We start from the raw sequence: 18,152 nt of genomic DNA, 5'->3' as shown, positions 1-18,152 counted from the left end.
TTCCTTTTATCCGCACCTGGGTCGTTACTTAGGGGTGTTGCTATATAAGCTCCCTGGACCTTCAGTTCAATGCCTGGCATCGTAGTTATCAGAGCTAGTCTGCTGTGCTCTTGTCTACTGATCCTGGTTCCAGTTATATCAGCTAAGTCTGCCTTTTGCTTTTTGCTATTTGTTTTGGTTTTGTATTTTTGTCCAGCTTGTTCCAAATCTATATCCTGACCTTTGCTGGAAGCTCTAGGGGGGCTGGTGTTCTCCCCCCGGACCGTTAGACGGTTCGGGGGTTCTTGAATTTCCAGTGTGGATTTTAATAGGGTTTTTGTTGACCATATAAGTTACCTTTCTTTATTCTGCTATCAGTAAGCGGGCCTCTCTGTGCTAAACCTGGTTCATTTCTGTGTTTGTCATTTCCTCTTACCTCACCGTCATTATTTGTGGGGGGCTTCTATCCAGCTTTGGGGTCCCCTTCTCTGGAGGCAAGAAAGGTCTTTGTTTTCCTCTACTAGGGGTAGCTAGATTCTCCGGCTGGCGCGTGTCATCTAGAATCAACGTAGGAATGATCCCCGGCTACTTCTAGTGTTGGCGTTAGGAGTAGATATATGGTCAACCCAGTTACCACTGCCCTATGAGCTGGATTTTTGTATTCTGCAGATTTCCACGTTCCTCTGAGACCCTCGCCATTGGGGTCATAACAGTATACCCTTTGGCGGCACCTGAGCTTCAAGCTTTAAAGGAGTATATTGATGAAAATCTGGCCAAAGGCTTCATACGTCCTTCTTCCTCACCAGCAGGGGCACCTATATTTTTTGTAAAAAAGAAGGATGGGACCCTGAGACCCTGTGTTGACTATCGGGAACTCAATAAGGTAACCGTACAAAACCGTTACCCTTTGCCTCTGATTCCCGAATTACTGGAAAGAGTCCGCCATGCTAAGGTGTTCTCTAAACTGGATCTTCGTGGGGCTTATAATTTGGTGCGTATTCGTCCAGGGGATGAGTGGAAGACAGCATTCAGATGCCGGTATGGACACTTTGAATATCTTGTGATGCTCTTCAGGCTTTGTAACGCCCCTGCAGCGTTTCAACACCTTGCTAATGACATTTTCAGAGATTTGTTGGACCAGTTTGTGGTGATCTATTTGGACGATATACTAATCTTTTCTGACTCTCTACAGGAACATGAAGAACATGTCAAAACTGTTTTAAGATATCTGAAAGAGAACCATCTGTATATTAAGCCGGATAAATGCGAGTTCCATCGTTCTGAGATTCCGTTCTTAGGTTATATCATCTCTCCCCAGGGGCTGAACATGGAATCTGGTAAGATTCAGGCAATCCTTGACTGGCCGGTACCCAAGAACGTTAAGGAGGTCCAACGTTTTATTGGTTTTGCAAATTTCTACAGACGCTTCATTTGAAATTTTTCTGATATTGTCCGTCCCATTACTTCCTTGACAAAGAAGGAAAAGCCCTTTAAGTGGTCATCACCGGCTCAAGAAGCTTTTGATCGGCTTAAGATCTGTTTCACATCAGCACCGCTGTTGATACACCCAGATCCAACACTTTCTTTCATTGTGGAGGTGGATGCTTGTGATAATGCTTTGGGGGCTATTCTCTCCCAAAGAACTGGAGAGAAGGGTCTGCTACATCCTTGTGCTTTCTTTTCCCGTAGACTAACCTCAGCAGAGAAGAGTTACGTTGTGGGAGACAAAGAATTGCTGGCTATTATTGCAGCTTTCAAAGAATGGAGGCATCATCTGCAAGGAGCTGCACAACAGATCGTAGTGCTAACTGACCATCGCAATTTAGAGTTCCTTAAATCCACTATATGTCTTTCTCCTCATCAGGCTCGTTGGATCTTATTTTTAAATCAATTTAACTTTGTTATCTCGTACCGTCCAGGTTCTCGTAATGGGAAGGCTGATGCTTTATCCCAAATCCATGCTGCAGATTCTGTACCTGGAGCCCCATCCAAGACCATTCTATCTGATGCCAATTTCATCGGAGTTATCCACGATCAGGACTTGTGGAAGGAGTGCAAGGAGGCCAAGGACTATGTTCTCTCTTGCGGGGTATGTGCTCGTTACAAGACTCCTCATGTGTCACCTACGGGTCTTCTACACCCATTACCTGTTCCTTCTCGCCCTTGGGGGTCTATATCAATGGACTTTATTGTGGAGCTGTTACATCGGGGGGCATGAATACAATCATGGTGGTAGTTGATCGCCTGACTAAAGCTGCTCATTTTGGTCCGTGCACCGGCCTCCCCTCAGCTAAAGATACAGTGAACTAGGTTGTACAGAATGTCTTTCGGTTGCATGGGGTCCCGGATGAGATCATCGCTGACCATGGAGTACAGTTCAATTCAAGTTTCTGAAAGGGGTTTTGCTCTGCACTCAATATTAATGTCTGTCTCTCTTCCGCTTACCATCCCCAGACAAATGGTCAGACTGAGCGTACCAACCAGACGCTGGAACAATATCTAAGATGCTATGTCAGCCATCTCCAGGATGATTGGTTGGAGTTGCACTTGCTGCAGTTAGCCGAATTTTCATATAACAATTCTCAGAGCGCCTTCACTAAATTTACACCTTTCTTTGCCAATCTCGGTTATCATCCGTGTATCTTACCTAGGTCTCCAATTAATTCTCTGGTTCCGGCAGTGGAGGAAAGGCTGACTGTGATGAGGCAAAATCTGGAGGTTCTGAAGGAATCCCTGACCACAGCTCAAGAACGTTATAAGAGATCGGCTGATAGATTCCATAAACCTGTACCCATGTTCAAGGTAGGAGATTCCGTGTGGTTAGCAACTAAGAATCTGAAGTTAAACGTTCCTTCACAAAAACTTGGACAGAAATTAATTGGCCCTTTCAAGATCAATGGTATTGTGAGCTCTGTGGCCTGCCGGCTGAAGCTGCCTAGGACTATGAAAGTACACCCAGTTTTTCATATATCTTTACTAAAGCCAGTATCTCCTAATACCTTCCAGGGACGTGTTGTGCCACCTCCGCAGCCTGTGGTGATTGATGGGCAAGAACAATTTGTGGTGGAGGAAATTGTTGATTCCAGGATTCGCAGGAAACGGCTCCAATGTCTGATAAGATGGCAGGGATATCTCCCTGAGGAAGACTCTTGGGAACCTGTGGAAAACATCAATGCCCAACAGAAGATTTCTTGTTTTCATCAGAGATTCCCTGAGAAACCAGGTCCAGGATCGTCCTGAGGCCGCTTCTAAGGAGGGAGTAATGTCAGGACTCTGAACATTTTTATTACCTTTTGTGCATTACTGCCCTTTTCCAAGATGGTGTCTTTGGTCTCATGTACACTGTGTCTTCCTGCTATAAAATTCCAGCCCAGCCTTCAGTCTGTGCTAGAGTATTCTGCCTTGCATCCAGCTCCTGGCCCTGGTGACTCCCTGGCTATTTACCTGCTCCTGTGAGCCTGTGTGGTGATCCTGCTACTCTGCTCTGAGTTCCTGCTGCTTACACCAGTTTCCAGTAATCCTCCTTCATCTGCTGCTCGTGTTTACTTCCATCTGCATTTGCTGGACATGAAAGCTGTTGCTGCTCTGCAAAAACCTGAGACTATTACCCAGGCCACCCTGGTTGTGCTAAGATATTATCTGGACTGCCTTATAAGCATAGCAATCTGTGTTTGGACTAACAAGGACTTATTCGTGTCAAGTATCCTCGAGAATAATTGTGCTTCATAGACTTTCTGCATGATTGCATTTTCCTCTGAAGTTCCCTATAGACTGCTAAGCTGCGTTTAATATTTACACCAAGTGTTGTGGACTTGAGTTGCTCTCTGCACCTGTTTGAATCACCGTGTGATAATATAGACTTTACCACTTAGAAAACTGTGTCCTGTAGCTGTCTTGTTCCACGCAAAGAGTCTCCTGAGTTATCCCCTATAATTATTACACCGGCAGTTTGGGGGAGAAACCCTGTGATAGGCCCATTTTTTTGGCGGAGCGGTCTGTGACGGCAAACACGTATCTTGACATGTTGGAATTGTATGCAGTGCCACAATTTCCAGAAGGTGTCATCTTTCAACAGGACGGCGCTCCTCCACACTGCTCCACCATTGTTTGTGAGTTTCTGGATAGAACTTTCCCCAGGCGGTGGATAGGCAGGGGTTCTGTCAAGCCATGACCACCACGATCCCTGGATCTGACGCCCTTAGATTTTACTTTTGGGGTTATGTGAAGCAACATGTGTACATTGAAAGTATCAACGACATTAATCACTTAAAACAGAGAATCACAGACATTATTCATTCTGTTACACCGGACTTCCTTACTCATGTGTGGCAAGAACTTCACTATCGTTTGGATGTGTGTAGTGCAACAAATGGAGCTCACATCGAACTGCACTGAATAGATATGAAACTGGGGAAGTATTTCTGTTATTTGGGTCTAAGGGGTAACGTTTCTCCTTATGGAGAGTGACATACCATCTCTGGCTTGTCAAGGTAAGGAGGCTTATTCGCCGTGCAATGCTCCTCTGGGAAATATAATATGCAAATTGCCTCTTCTGAGAAAAAGAGGACTTAAACTCTATAGCGCCACCTGTTGGAAGTAGCGATCCTACAAGTCACAATCAACCCTTTAACGAGTCGTACAATATGACTTAGGATAAAAGCCAAATCAGTATCTCAATTAGCAGACACGGTGTTTCGGGCTGTTGGCCCTCGTCAGTGCGAAGCATGAGAACTGATTTGGGAGCAAATTTCACATTTCTATCTTTTTTTGTTGCTTTCCAGTGACTGGTCAAAAGTGCACTATGATTTTACGGACAACTGTATATGTATATATCTATTCTATTCTAACTTGTCACTCTGTGATTATACTGTATGCGACAGATGATTTGCCAGCTTTTCTTGTATCTATCTATATCTATGCAATATAAATACATACATATATATATGTATATATATATACTGTATATATATGTGTGTGTGTCTGTCACTAACATCTATATATCTATGTATTCTATATGTAAATATCCATTCTATTCTAACTTGTCCGTATTCTATGCTAGTGTGACTCTGGCCTTTCACATCCAATTTTTATGGATACATTGCAATTCCGTAACCCCTTAAGGAAGAATGCTGTGCATGTACAGCACTTGTCAGGAGTGGAAGAATGGAGCAGGAGACAACTGACCCCATTTACGGCAGATGATGGCTGCTAAAAAACAATACACAGCTCTATCGCCTGAAAAAGCACATTTTTTTGTTACGAATTTACAATTTTTATTCATTACTTAAATAAAAAAGTCTGGTATTACCATAATCACACTGAATTGGAGAATCATATTTCCAGCTCATTTTTACTACATAGTGAATGCCATAAAAACAAAGCCTAAAAATAATTGTGGAGTTGTGTTAATTTTCACAATTTTACCTCAGTTGGATTTTTTCCTGTTTTTTAGTACATAATTATGTAAAAAGAATGCTTTTATTCAAATCTAGTCGTCCCTTAAAAGACAAGCCTACATTTGGCTATGCTATAAAAAAAAATGGCAATGTCTCTTGGAAGAAGAGGAGCAAAAATGAAAAATTGCCCCGTCCATAAAGGGACTCTGTCACCTGAATTTGGAGGGAACAATTTTCAGCCATAGAGGCGGGGTTTTCAGCTGTTTGATTCACCCTTTCCTAACCCGCTGGCTGCATGCTGGCTGCAATATTGGATTGAAGTTCATTCTCTGTTTTCTATAGTACACACCTGCGTAAGGCAAGATTAAGGGATTAGCATAGTAAACTGTTTATGGTTTTGAAAATTGTAATAGCTGCTGATGTATAAAAACAGATGACAATACAAATTGAAAATGATCTGGGTTTTTTGGAAGATTTTTTATTCACTCATACTGTAATGTAATGAATCTTTAATTCTTATCATTTTAAGCAGCTTTCAATTTTGGAGCATAACCTATAAAAAAATCTTATTTTGCTGTTATATTTTTCAGCTATATAACCTTATTTTTATCCTCAACCCGACTCCTGGATATTACTGCAATGTGAGCATCTTTCACATTATGCAGCTCTTGGCTTAGATTCTAATGCTTCATTTTTAAATTTCGGCAGAATTGCTTCTGAAGAGTCTATAAGAAGTTCTCCAGTCTTCAACTTACTATCGACCACAACATTTTATTTCTGAGACTATAGAGAACAAAATGAAAGAAAGAAAGCGCCATATAATGTCATCAGGGAGTGCTGGCCGTGACAAAGAGATTTTTCACTGATCCAGTTGCATTGAAGAAGCACCATGGCATTATAGCACTAGAAAGTACCATCAAATTGGGTTTTTATTTATGTTTGTTCCTGTGTTACGCTGAAAGATGTTGGATATTGGCAGTTGGAATTGGAATTGAGAAGTGCAGTTAAATTCATTGAAAGTGTTTTCATCGTATATACACCGTAATTGTGGTATAAGGCAGGGATGGCTTGTAAAGTAGCTAAGGAGCGTTGCTGTTGATCACTCAGTGCTAGAAACTAGTGATGAGCGAGCACTAAAATGCTTGGGTGCTCGTTGCTCGGGTCGAGCAAATTGGAATACTCGGGTACTTGACCCGAGCAAAGAGCCCAATGTAAGTCTATGGAAAACCCGTGTATTTGTATCCAGCGTCGGACTGGGGTGTCTGGAGCCCACCATAGGAATGGGCTCTAGGGGCCCACCCTACAGCTATATGCAAATATCTGTCATTATAGTGGAGCATCGGCTGTAAAACACCGGCGGCTGCTGCACATCTACCGTGTGCCCCAATAACTGGGATGTATAATTACGGTAGTTTACATTAATGGGGTTCTTGGTTAAAACAAGTTATCACTGATTCATGGGCTCCACAGGATTGGTGATCGCTTAGATCCGACCATTAGAAACTGCACTGATCGGAAGAATGGGGAAGTTTTATCCCTGACAGGACACTTTTATCACTATTTTAAAATGCAGCGGCAGGTGGGATTTCTGACCGCAGCTCCATTCATTCTCTTTGGGGCTTCCAGAAAAAAACAAGTGCAGCCACTGAGGGAATGAATGGATCAGTGATCTAGTCGGACATGTCACTCCAGTCTAATGGGGATAAAAGGTTCCACATTTTGCTGAATGGGTCCAAGCAGTCAGACCCGCACCCATCAATACGTTTATCACAGCCTGTGGAGAGGTGATTACTTTTTTCCACAGGAAACCCCTGTAAGTGCATCTCCGCCGCTGTGTACAAAGCATTAAAACTCTAATGGAAATAAAGAATCTTCTCCTAATTAATATCAGAGAGAACAAATAACCGCCATACACAACACAATCCACTATACCAAGACCAATAATACCACATACAGGAAGAAATACCACCACACCATGACCAGACCACATAGTGACCGAATAATACTACATACAAGGGACAAATACCACCGCACCATATCAAGACCACATATTACCACCACTTGGTGACCAAATAGCACATACAAGGGACAAATACCACAACACCATTTCCAGACCACATATTACCACCACATAGTGACTGAATACTACAATACTGATCAGAAATAAAAAAAAAAAACCAAAACACAATACTATCACCATAAGGCTGCCGTCACACTAGCAGTATTTGGTCAGTATTTTACATCAGTATTTGTAAGGCAAAACCAGGAGTGGAACAATCAGAGGCAAAGTATAACAGAAACATATGCACCACTTCTGTATTTATCACCCACTCCTTGGTTTGGCTTACAAATACTGATGTAAATTACAGACCAAATACTGAATGTGTGACGGCAGCCTAAGTGACATTATACACAGCAGATCTGTACTTAGTATGCAGTGTCTGTGTAGAGGTAATACAGAGATCACTGGTGGTATAATACACAGGAGCTCTGTATATAATGTATAGGTAATACAGTGATCACTGGTGACATTGTACACAGGACCACTGTATATAGTATGCAGTGTATAGTGTCAGTGTATAGGTAACACTGACTCACCAGTGACATCTCTAGGTGAAGTCCTTCATCTTTCATCCAGCACAGACCGTCATCATTTCTTCCAGCCAGGACTCATTTCTGCAGGAAATAACACACTTATCTCGAGCTCCGCTTGCAGAACACATTACTTAATTTTTCACAACTTCTACATTACACCACATGAAGAAAAAGAGGCAATATAGTGTCACTCTGCACACTAACAGACCGCCCCCCATTTAAAACAGTGTCCTCAAAAAATAAAATAAATACATCACTGCAGTAATAATATCCCTTAATTAGCCCCTATGGTAATAATATTCCCCATCCTGGCCCCGTTTATCTCATTCCTGGCTCCAGCCATATGTTCTCGCATCCTGCCCTCATGAGTATCCATTCTACCCCATATGATCTCCCCATCCTGCCCCATCTGTCTCCATCGTATCCATCCTGCCCCATGATCCAATCCTACCCCATGTCTTTCATTCTGCCCCATGTCTCCAATCATGCCCCATATCTACATTCTGCCCATGCCTCCAGTCCTGCCCCCAGTGTGTCCAGCAATCTGCCCCAGTGTGTCCAGCATATTACCCCCAGTGTGTCCAGCAATCTGCCCCAGTATGTCAAGCATATTACCCCCAGGTTGTCCAGCAATCTGCCCCAGTATGTCCAGCACTGCCCCCAGTGCGTCCAGCAATCTGCCCCAGTGCATCCAGAACTGCCCCCAGTGTGTCCAGCAATCTGCCCCCAGTATGTCCAGCAATCTGCCCCAGTATGTCCAGCACTGCCCCCAGTGTGTCCAGCAATCTGCCCCAACAAAACCAAAATGGATTTTGCTGAGAAATATGCTAAGGTACATCCTTTCAAGGGTAATGACTTGTATGCAAGACAAAATAATTAACTCCAGACCAAAATCTTCCTCCACCACTTGGGCTATGTTCACACGCAGCGTTTTTGATACGTTTTTCAACTTTAACATTGCTTTCAACCAATACAAAAGCATTCACTTGGAAATATCATTGTAACATTTAACAACCCTAGCTGGCCATGTGGTGTGTGACACATAAGGAGACACATCTTGTTTCATTTCTGAAGGAGGGACTCTTAAGTCACAAAGCCTATTTTTAGAGGGGCGGCATTAATATTCTTAAAGGGCCATAATTAAACAGTGGGTCTCCTATGCTGTTATTGCCTGTGCAGTGAGTGGCTGGGCTGTCAAGAATTGCAACGCACCCAAATACCCCTTTCATGAGAGGTACAAGAGGGCCTCTTGAAAAAATGTTTAATTGAATGCAAGGCCTGCCCTGCTATCAAGTCATATGCACCCCAATAAGCCTTTGAACCCAGATACTTGATGGCCACAGGAAAACCCACTCCACAGTCTTCAGTTGGTCCTGCCATACAAGTTCCTTATGCAGTTGTGGAGCGCCCCCACACCGCCGCAGGGCCGAGGGGTACCCGGAGCCGGGCCCCTGAGTCTCAGTCCTGGGGTTATCACGGTGGCTAGGCCCGGTCCGTGGCCCTGTCTGTCAGTGGGGGACGTCCGATGCAATAAGTGGGGTTAATGGTGGTGTAGCGGTGCAGGTCGCGGCAAATAACGAGGACACCAGGTTGCAGTCTCTTTACCTCTTTACTGGAGATCTCTGAGTCCTCAGTCCAGAATACGGTTCACCAGGCTGCGCAAGTCCGACCGGTCCAATGGCACCTCCAGAGTTCTCCTCACAGGTGGAAATCAGTGCCCTCCTTCTAGCGCTGTGTGTTGTAGTCCTTCCCTGCTGTGCTCACGGAAAGTACCCCACAACGGTTGTGTCTGTTTCTTAAGTTCCCTCACAACTCGATTACTTGATGTTCTTCTCGTATTCCATCCCGCCCTATTATTCAGTTTGGAACGGCACCCGTTTGTCAGGTAGGCCTGGAGTTCTTCCGGGACCCTAGAGACGCCCCTCTCCCGCAATTGCCCCCCAAGACTTCATAGGTGATATGTGGTAGACAGCCCGCCTTAAACTGACTGCCCTGCCGCTGTTTGGAGTATGGCTTGAAGCTGTATGCTATTCCACTCCCTCGGCGTTCTGGCCACCGGTAGTGCGCCTCAGTAGGTTGTTGCTCCGGTCTTACAGCATGACCCCTACTGGTATTCTCCTTTCGCTTGATCTCGTTTCTCACTCAGCACAATCTATCTCGCTTCTAGTCCTTTCTTAGGGCACCGCCGCTATGCTGAGCAGGCACGGTCCCGTTACGTTCTTTCCAATGCCAAGCCTCTGTCAGGATCCCACCCCTGACAGAGGCCCTACTGTCTCTTCCTCCACAACACCCTCTGCCACAAGGTGTTGCTTCGTTCAATCCAGTCAGCTTTCTCCTCTAACTTCCTGCCTGACCCCCAGTTTACCCACTATGGTGGGGAGTGGCCTAATGAATAGAACCCTTAGCTCCCCCCGGAGGCCCAGCTGTGAAACATATTGGTGTCTGTGATACCTGCTCAGAGGAACTCCTTCAGTGCCATCGAACGCACCATGGCTCCCCATAGTGGCGGATCCACAGTACTGCAACGACCAGGACTCTGGGGCGCTGCACTCCCCCCTGGTTAAACACAGTACTCCGGGACTGGGAAGAAAACAACAATACAGGTTAGCAAAAAGACATACAATTTTGTTGAGTGCAAAACAATAAGTATACTTGAACAGGCTTCCCTTTATGGGAGGTGAGGACACTTTTAACGTTACAAACATAATTAAATATCATAGCAACAGGCTCCAATTAACTCTCATTACCCAACCGGGTATTCTACTAAGTGCAAATTTTGTGAACAATAATTTAACATTGCCTTTAAGGATTCACACTCTAAATCCACTAAAGACCTTCCTATAATCACATTATAAGGTATTCTAACTTTTCATTCGCCTTCTTTGGAATCTGCAGGACCGCCTGTCCTATCGGCGCCAGACCTACTGCCTCTCCTTTCTGTTACAGGACCGCCCCGTTCAGCCAGGGCCTACTGCCTTTTCAACTACTATACATAGTATAGAACATAACTTTACTTTCAATTTGAGAACACTGAGCCGGCTCTACTTGGCTCCTATAAGGACTCGCTCCCTAACCCCTACGGGTTCACTCTCTGTCCTTAGTAACGAACTAACTTTCTATGGGGACTCAGGGTTTACCTTCTATCCTCACCTTCGTTATTACTTCCTTTCTTTCAACTATGCAGGACTCTAATTCTTCCCCTACGGGCTCTCTGCATCTTTCCTTTTAAAGAACATTATCTAGGCTTCACATTTCAAACAGATTAAACACACATAACTTTTCTTTATGCATAACAGTTACATTTCTTCCAGAGCATCATCATATTACGGTTCTAAAACAGTATCACTTTCAAGTTTAGGTCACACATCCCCCTTAAGAGGGGATCAAGTCTTTCTGAGGTAGCTCGTCTTTTCAGACTACCAGTCCATGCTCAGCAAAGGTTCCAGTGCGGTATCTTCGCAAAGAGTCCTTCTTTAAGTATTACCAGCAGGGAGCTCCTTTAAGAAGGTGCAAACTATTTACAAGCAGTTTGTATCATGCACTGTTCATGATTCAGCAGTTTTTATAACATTGTGGAACAAAAAGCAAAAATGAAAGTGAAAGCAGAAATAAAAAGCAATAGGGATCCCGGGTAAACAAAGGGATCCCTTTAAGAGTTAACCCAGGACGGGTTTTAGCAGCAAAACAGCAAGGAAATAAACAGTTAACTATTTACAGTTTCAGGTTTCCGAGGTTTAGTTGAACGGCTTCCAGGGCTGCACCTGGCACTTAACCCTTCTTGGCCTGGGCAAAGTGAGGTCCAGGGTTACACCCAGTGCTGGACAAACGCCGTTAATCCGTCTTGCATGTACAGTTAAATCATGCGCAGCGATGGAGGTCTGCGCAGCTTGAGTATGGGCATTTGCTGCAGCAGAGGTAGCGGCCGCTGCAAGATCAGTCACTGGAACGGAGTCAGCAGCTGTGGCACTAGCAGTCACTGGAGTGGTGTCAGTCATCGGGGCAGGGTCGTCCTTCATACCTGCTTCAGATGCGGTCCCTCCGGTGCCGGTCTGCTCTGCCTCCGCTGGGGTCTGGAACGCTGGTTGCAGGGCCTGGCGCTGCGGCGTTGTCATCTCCGTTTGCAGCATCTCGCTTTCCGGCAGAGCCTTGCTTTCTGGCTTTGGAGCGCTGTAACTTCCTTCTTGCTCCGGACCAGACGAGGCTGCCGACAGACGTCTGGCGAGGCTCCCGATGATGGTCTTCTTCCACCCGGCTTCAGTGCTCAGCTGCGTCAGCAGTAGGTCAGCGTCAACTGTGGAGGTCTGGCTGCGGTGCCTCTCCGGGTAGCTGGGGGAGTCCACGGTTCCGACCCCACGCTCCGGCTCCGGGCGGCTGGCCATGGCGTCCTCCATGTCGCTGACTTCTTCTTCCTGGTCCTTTTCCCGCTCTCTCCTTCGTGGGCGGTTTCGTTTTCTTTGTCTCTGCCCACCATTGAGGATCAGGAGGCGGATCTCGGCTGCTGATGGACACATCCTCAAGGGGCTGAGATACTTAGACTGGGCGGCCATTGTCTTTCGCGCTCTTCAGCTTGTTCACGCCCACTTCCACGCCCTTCTTCTTCTCCTGCGCTCTCCTTAGCGCTGTAATGGCGGCGGTTTTGGCGCGAACTTTTAGCGGCAAGTGACAATCCACAGTCTTTGCAATAAAGTACAGTCCAAGTACAGTAAATCACAGTTCCAAGGCACACATGACCTGATTCTTCAGACTTAAGTAGATCCTGTTCGTGACGCCAAGTTGTGGAGCGCCCCCACACCGCCGCAGGGCCGAGGGGTACCCGGAGCCGGGCCCCTGAGTCTCAGTCCTGGGGTTATCACGGTGGCTAGGCCCGGTCCGTGGCCCTGTCTGTCAGTGGGGGACGTCCGATGCAATAAGTGGGGTTAATGGTGGTGTAGCGGTGCAGGTCGCGGCAAATAACGAGGACACCAGGTTGCAGTCTCTTTACCTCTTTACTGGAGATCTCTGAGTCCTCAGTCCAGAATACAGTTCACCAGGCTGCGCAAGTCCGACCGGTCCAATGGCACCTCCAGAGTTCTCCTCACAGGTGGAAATCAGTGCCCTCCTTCTAGCGCTGTGTGTTGTAGTCCTTCCCTGCTGTGCTCACGGAAAGTACCCCACAACGGTTGTGTCTGTTTCTTAAGTTCCCTCACAACTCGATTACTTGATGTTCTTCTCGTATTCCATCCCGTCCTGTTATTCAGGTTGGAACGGCACCCGTTTGTCAGGTAGGCCTGGAGTTCTTCCGGGACCCTAGAGACGCCCCTCTCCCGCAATTGCCCCCCAAGACTTCATAGGTGATATGTGGTAGACAGCCCGCCTTAAACTGACTGCCCTGCCGCTGTTTGGAGTATGGCTTGAAGCTGTATGCTATTCCACTCCCTCGGCGTTCCGGCCACCGGTAGTGCGCCTCAGTAGGATGTTGCTCCGGTCTTACAGCATGACCCCTACTGGTATTCTCCTTTCGCTTGATCTCGTTTCTCACTCAGCACAATCTATCTCGCTTCTAGTCCTTTCTTAGGGCACCGCCGCTATGCTGAGCAGGCACGGTCCCGTTACGTTCTTTCCAATGCCAAGCCTCTGTCAGGATCCCACCCCTGACAGAGGCCCTACTGTCTCTTCCTCCACAACACCCTCTGCCACAAGGTGTTGCTTCGTTCAATCCAGTCAGCTTTCTCCTCTAACTTCCTGCCTGACCCCCAGTTTACCCACTATGGTGGGGAGTGGCCTAATGAATAGAACCCTTAGCTCCCCCCGGAGGCCCAGCTGTGAAACATATTGGTGTCTGTGATACCTGCTCAGAGGAACTCCTTCAGTGCCATCGAACGCACCATGGCTCCCCATAGTGGCGGATCCACAGTACTGCAACGACCAGGACTCTGGGGCGCTGCACTTTCAATGCAAGCGCCGCCTTGACCCAAATTTGCACGCACCCCTTGGAAGAAATATGGAGGAGGGCCTCCTAAACAAAACTGTCCCATTACCAAGGAACATGTCTCCTAGACTCGTACTGCCCATACACTAAGTGTATGGGCTGACCAACATTTCCCCATGGGGGTAAATTTAAATTTAAAAAATTCATGACAAAATAGTGTTTACTGTTTTGAGCTAGGGTAACACACAGCAAAAAAAAAGGAGAATGGAAGCCTGAAAAGCACACTTTGTAGCCCACAGATAGATGAGGTGTGTCATGGAATTACCACACTGTAAAATTTTTTTTGTTTTAACCAAGATAGTGTATAGACCTAGGGCATTAAACAGACCAAAAATTGGAATGTATGCATGAAAAAAAAAATTTTTCAGGCCACACATAAAATGGCCGTCGGACGGAGATAACAGACTGTTTCAATATGTGGCCTGTATTTTTCAAAATTTTCAATCCACAAAATACTGTAGACACCAAGGGTATCAGACCAAAAACTGGAATGTATGGCTGAAAATACAAGATTTGAAGACCACTGATAGACTGTTTCAATATGTGGGATGTATTTTTTAAAATTTTAAAAAACAAAAAATACTGTATACACCATGGGTAGCAGACCAAAAAAATGGAATGTATGTCTGAAAAGACAAGATTTGAAGACCACTGATAGACCAGACATGTACCTGAGATAACACCTATGAAAGAAAATAACAAAAGGGAGGGGCAAACACAGGTTCATAAATATGAAGCCAGAATGTGTCCAACAAGATATGTTTGTCCCTAGCAACAGCGCGGAGACAGGGATCTAAATAAAAATATAATATAAAAGTATTTGAATAATTTTCTATAGTCGAGGTATACACTACCTCATTAGTGGACTGTGCAGAGCCAGGAAAACTGGAAAATATAAGAATTTATGGGAAGAATAGACGTACATCTCTTCTTTATGACATTTTCCCCTGGGAGAGTAACATTTGTTTTGGCTTCCAATTAGTAATGGGCATCATAAAAACACCCTTGCACAAAAAAATGAGTGACTTTTGCGTCACGGAATCCGTTCATCCTGGTGTTCTAATGGTTGTGGATGAGGATAAAGAGGAGGATAACAACAAACATACCAAATCAGGAAGCGAATACCCATGTGTGGTTGTGAAGAGGTGCATGAGAATACACCTCCCCAGAAAAGAGAATGTAAGAATGTATTAGAGGTTATGTTTCGCTGTTTTCACTTGGTGGTGTACAGAAGTCTTGCTCAATCCAGCCCTTGTTCATTTTTATAAGAGTCAGCCTGTCAGCATTTTCAGTTGACAGGCGGATGCGCTTATCTGTTATAATTCCACCAGCAGCACTAAAAACCAGATCTGACAGAACGCTAGCAGCAGGGCAGGCCAAGACCTCCAAGGCATAGAGAGCCAGTTCATGCCACGTGTCCAGCTTGGATACCTAATAATTAAAAGGCACAGAGGGATCCTGGAGGATGTTAGTACGATCTGCAAGGTACTCCCTCAGCATCTTCCCAAACATTGCACTTCTTGTGACAGCACCCCTTGTCTCTGTGCTGGAGTGATGGGTGGGTCTGAGAAAACTGTCCCAGAACTTTGCCATTGTTCCCCTGCCTGAGCTGGATTGTACTTCTGTCTCTCTCGCTTGGACTCCTTGGTTGTACAACAAATTCTGACGTCTGCTGCCAGCGTTCTCACAAGGGAATATTTAAAGTAATTCTGCTACAAGGGCCCTCTGGTACTGCAACATTTTAGTACACCTCTCTGCCTCTGGCAGAAGAGATTGAAAGTTCTCCTTGTAGAGTGGGTCTAGAAGTGTCACCAACCAGTAATGAGTGTCACCGGAAATTTTTGAAATGTGAGGGTCACATGAAACGCAGTGCAACATAAAGTAAGCCATGCGTGTTAGACTGCTAATAGGCAAGAATTCCGTTTCCTCAACAACAGGATGACTGACCATGCTGTTCTCCTCCTCATCATCCCCATCCTCCTCCCTATCCTCAGGCCATCCCCACTGAACAGACAGTATGACAGCTGTGCTTGTAGTACCATCTATAGAGAATGAAAGTAGCTCCTTTTCTTCCTCCTCCTCATCCTCATTGTCTACCAATCCACGTTGGAAAGACATGAGGCTGGGCAGAGTGTAATCCCCCTGTATGGTTCCTTGCTCCATGTCCTCGTGCTCTGCCTGCAATGCATCCTGTTTAATTGTGAGCAGAGATGTTTTAAGAATGTAGAGAAGCAAGATGGCGATGCTAATTATGGCGTCTGTTGTGAATTCTGCTTTTGGGTTCCCTCCGGTGGTAGTAGGTGGTAATGCAGTTGTCCCTGGGTTGCAGTCCTGGTCAGGTGTGTCTGCTGATTGCAGTTCTGACTGGGGTATTTAGGTGTGCAGGATTCATTAGTCCTTGCCAGTTGTCAATTGTTGTTGGGAGGTGTTGGACCTCTGCCTGGTTCCTCCTGTCTTTCTGCCAAGTCTGCAAAGATAAGTGTCTGGTTTTTTTTTGCTGTGGCACACATGCTGTGTGCTTCACAATTCAGTGTTATTCTTTGTGTTTTCTTGTCCAGCTTAGATTGTGTCAGTATTTTCTCAGTCTTGCTGGATTCTCTGGAGTGGCAGATATACATTCCATGTCTTTAGTTAGATTGTGGAACTTTTTGTATTATCTGTTGTGGATAGTTTTGGAAGGGTTTTAATACTGACCTCATAGTAATCTGTCCTATCCTTTCCTATTTAGCTAGAGTGGCCTCTTTTGCTAAATCCTGTTTTCTACCTGCGTGTGTCTATTCTTCTCCTACTCACAGTCATTATTCGTGGGGGGCTGCCTATCCTTTGGGGGTCTGCTCTGAGGCAAGACAGCATTCCTATTTCCATCTATAGGGGTATTTAGTCCTCCGGCTGTGTCGAGGTGTCTAGGGTTTGTTAGGCACACCCCACGGCTACTTCTAGTTGTGGTGTTAGTTCAGGATTTGCGGTCAGTACAGGTTCCACTGACTCCAGAGAAAGTTTTCATGTGGCTCCAAGGTCACTGGATCATAACAGTACAACTGGCCAATAATGAGTTAAATGCATCTCAGAAGAAGGGAAGAAAGGTGTTGAGTAGTGTTGTGCGATACCGTCCGATACTTGAAAGTATCGGTATCGGAAAGTATCGGCCGATACCGGCAAAGTATCGGATCTGATCCGATACCGATACCCGATACCAATACAAGTCAATGGGACTCAAGTATTGGAAGGTATCCCTGATGGTTCCCAGGGTCTGAAGGAGAGAAAACTCTCCTTCAGGCCCTGGGATCCATATTAATGTGTAAAATAAAGAATTAAAATAAAAAATATTGATATACTCACCTCTCTGACGCAGCCTGGACCTTACCGCTGTGAACCGGCAGCCTTCTTTGCTTAAAATGAGCACGTTCAGCACCTTCCATGACGTCACGGCTTCTGATTGGTCGCTTGCCGCTCATGTGACCGCCACGCGACCAATCAGAAGCCGTGATGTCATCCCTCAGGTCCTAAATTCCTAGAAGGAAATTTAGGACCTGAGGGATGACGTCGCGGCTTGTGATTGGTCGCGTGGCGGTCACATGAGCGGCACGCGACCAATCAGAAGCTGTGACATCATGGAAGGTGCTGAACGCGCTCATTTTAAACAAAGAAGGCTGCCGGTTACCAGCGGTGATGTCCAGGGGCCTCCGGACAGGTGAGTATATCAATATTTTTTATTTTAATTCTTTATTTTACACATTCATATGGATCCCAGGGCCTGAAGGAGAGTTTCCTCTCCTTCAGACCCTGGGAACCATTCACTGGAAACTTCTGATTCCCGATACCACAAAAGTGTCGGATCTCGGTATCGGAATTCCGATACCGCAAGTATCGGCCGATACCCGATACTTGCGGTATCTGAATGCTCAACACTAGTGTTGAGCCATTTTTTTTTCTGCAGTCTGTTTTGTCTTCTCTTCCCTCTTTATTTATGGGTGGCTGAGGACTCTTGTGCCAGCATGGATGTTCAGGAATTAGCTTCTCGTGTAGACCAGCTTGCTGCTAGGGTACAGGATATTTCTGATTATATTGTTTAGACTCCTGCTTTAGAGCCGAAGATTCCTACTCCTGATTTGTTTTTGGTGATAGGTCCAAATTTTGGGGTTTTAAAAACAATTGTAAACTGTTTTTTGCTCTGAGACCGCGATCCTCCGGTGATTCCATTCAGCAGGTTAAAA

The sequence above is a fragment of the Ranitomeya variabilis genome, chromosome 5 (assembly GCF_051348905.1).
Source record: "Ranitomeya variabilis isolate aRanVar5 chromosome 5, aRanVar5.hap1, whole genome shotgun sequence".
In the NCBI taxonomy this organism is placed as follows: domain Eukaryota; kingdom Metazoa; phylum Chordata; class Amphibia; order Anura; family Dendrobatidae; genus Ranitomeya; species Ranitomeya variabilis.
The sequence above is the reverse complement of the archived record's forward strand: the minus strand, read 5'-3'. Positions refer to the sequence as shown.